Source organism: Hordeum vulgare, chromosome 1H, assembly GCF_904849725.1.
Source record: "Hordeum vulgare subsp. vulgare chromosome 1H, MorexV3_pseudomolecules_assembly, whole genome shotgun sequence".
NCBI classification, from domain to species: domain Eukaryota; kingdom Viridiplantae; phylum Streptophyta; class Magnoliopsida; order Poales; family Poaceae; genus Hordeum; species Hordeum vulgare.
Genome location: NC_058518.1, coordinates 440,923,566 through 440,926,733, shown reverse-complemented (window position 1 = coordinate 440,926,733; position 3,168 = coordinate 440,923,566).

Below are 3,168 nucleotides of genomic sequence, written 5' to 3'. Positions count from 1 at the left end.
ACTTTAAAGGACTACGGTGTCACTTGTGACAAAGTGCCTCTTCTATGTGACAATCAAAGTGTTATCAAGATTTCTCTCAATACGGTTCAACACAGCAAGACCAAGCACATTGATATTCACCATCACTTCATTCGTGAACATATCAAGCTAGGTGATATTGAGATTCACTTCATCAACACTAAAGAGCAACTTGGAGATATTTTCACTAAGCCCCTAGATGAAGCAAGGTTCCAGCAGTTAAGGCATGAGCTAAATATCATTGATTCAAGTAATGTGGATTGAAACTAGGCACTTTGCACCTCACTCTACATTACATCTTGCTCTAGATGTAGGCATGGACATAGGGGGAGTGATGTTCTCTCAATGAACTTTCCCTCCCCCCATTATGCATAGATCGATCGAGTCTTTCATTTTGGCCATTACCAAATGGCACTTGTGCTTCAAAGACGAGATATGGTCATGAACCCAAGGATAATTCTTCGCGGTGTCATACCATTTGTCTCAAACATAGGTGGCCTCGGCCACCGCCCTCTTCGTTGGAGACTCTGTGTTGTTTCTTTTCTTTCGGTGTTTCTTTCTTGCTTCCGTGTTTTGTTTCTCTTGGCTTGATCAAGTTTTTTCCACCACCTAAGTAGTAGAGAGTTCATTTTGTGGCTATTTTGTGACTTCGAGCACGGTACTACCGCCCCCAGCACGGTAGTAAATTTTTACTACCGCTGGGGGAGCGGTACTACCGCTCACCAAGCGGTACTACCGCCCCCAGCATGGTAGTAATTTTTTACTATCGCTGTGAGCGCGGTACTACTGCATGACTGTGGTACTACCGCGCCGCCTCGACCAGGGGGCTATTTAAAGGGCTGGGAGGCCTTTCTCTTTTCCCCTCAGCCCCGAGTTCTTCTCTGTCTCTCTCTCTCTCTTCTCCTCAAAAACTGCCCTAAGGCATCGCCGGATCTCCTTATCCGGCCATCGTCCTCCGATTTCGACCGGTGGGGCTCTTCCCCACGCGCCATGGACACCGGTATTGCCCCTCATCTGCGCCCTTATGCTTTCTTGTTGATTCAATCTAGGGTTAGGGCATATGGTCACATGGCACCGCGATTGGGATTTAGTGGCAGCTTTTTGGTAGTATGATTCCTTGCATAGGAGGTGTGTGTGTCTAGGCATGCATAGGATCCAGATCTGAGGCTTTAAACCTTCCTTCACAAGTATTTCCTTTCAAATATGTATAGATCTGTGATTAGGCCTCCCCGTGCGGTACTACCGCCCCTCGTGGCGCGGTACTACCGCTCGTAGAGCGGTAGTAAAAGTTTACTACCGCTCCATCTGCGGTACTACCGCTCCCCTTTGTGCACACACACTTCTCTCTTGTGTTATATGGGTTTTCCGGTCTTTCTTGATCTTTGCCTTGACTTGTTTCTCTTCTCTTTCGTGTTTTGTGTGTTGTTTGCGTGTCCCAGGTGGTGGTTCCCGACGTTCCAACCCGTCTCGCACTGCCAGCTCCAAGCGCCCCTCCTCCGATCCGTCTGAAGGCTCCAGTGCCCCCAAGCGCACTTTCAAGAAGCCTGCTCCGAAGAAGCCCTCAGTCAACTGGAACACCATGCCGCTTGCTGAGTTCCAACACCGTAGCAAGCTCAACCCCTATGCCAATAATAGGGAGACTTTCCCTGGCGGTGAACTGTTTTGGAATCGCAATCAATTCTTAATATATGAAGACGTTCTCAGATCGAAGAAGAACCTATATGTACGTGCAATGGATTGATCTTGATCACTTGAGGAAGGACATGACTTACTTTGGGGAGGCCATCGCTATGGTGGAACAACTTCAGATTGCGGACCTCATCTCGTTTCACCAGGATTTTGATATTTCCATTATGGCTCACTTCTTTGCTAGAGTGCACTTTCACCATGATGAGGCTCGTACTATGACTTGGTTGACAAATGGAGTGCAGCTGATTGCTACCTGGAAAGATTTCATGGATCTTCTTCAGGTCAGGGATGAGGGCCTCACTACTCCTGTTGGCTTGCGCCCCCATGCCAAGCCTCAAGCTGCTGCAAAGGAGAAGCTGCACCCTTACCTCTCTGTGAAGCACACCCCAGCTGGCGAGGTATCCTATGTCATGAACCCCTTTTTGGATGTGATGCACCAGATTTTTCGCAACACGCTGTTTCCCAGGGTTGGCAACAAGGACCAGGTTCACTCTTACCTGGTAGACATGCTTCTCATGTGTCAGAAAGCGAAGAATCGTTAGTGTCAGCCCCTTGATGTTTCTCATGTCATGTGGACTGAGCTCTACTCTGCAGTCATTAACCGTAAGGTCCCAATCTACGGTCCCTACCTGTTCTACTTCATCAAGGCCACTTGGACCAAGACTTTCCCTGGGGCTGAGTTTCTTGCTGCTGCCCTTACAGTTAATGACTACAAGGCGGACCCAATCAGGAGAGAGTGTAGGATTTGCTCGTTCTCTAGTTTTTCTGGTTATTTGGTTTGATAAAACTTTGTTGTTTTCATTCGTTGCTTTTGCTTTATGGTTGAGACTATGAGTCGTTAGACCCTATCATGATGTGAGATATATGTTTTATCTTCCTTATCTTTTGTCTCAGTATTATCAGTTTTATCCATATTGTTATTAACCTGTGAGACATAGTATCTTGTGCAAGTATTCCTTTGCTCACATGCTTTTCCATGCTTCAATATTCTTCATCTCTCGTACGTATGTAGTAAGGATGGCTTAGTCTATATAATCTAGGGGGAGTGTTCTCTCTGTGGTTAGTTGTTGGTATGCACATACCCAGAGGAAACTAGTCCCCTTGTGATATCTTTGGAGTTTGCATATGCCTATCTCTATTGTTCTGTGCAAATCCAACATTGTCATGAACCCACCAAAAAGGGGGAGGTTGTTAGGGCATATTTCTCCTAAGTGGTTTTAGTGATTGATGACAATTGTTGTGCGGACTAATCTTGTGTCCCGAGCATTTCAGAATATTCTCTTCTAGGCACAAGATGACTCGACGCCCCTCGGAGGTTCTCGAAGATGGATTTTCTTGTACATTTCTCTTCCTAGTTTGAGTCATAGGAAAGTCTTCTTATCAAGAGGGGGTCCGCGTCGAAGAGGTTTGGGTAGAATCCTCACACACACACCTCATGCACCCACCCATATTTTGGCTTCA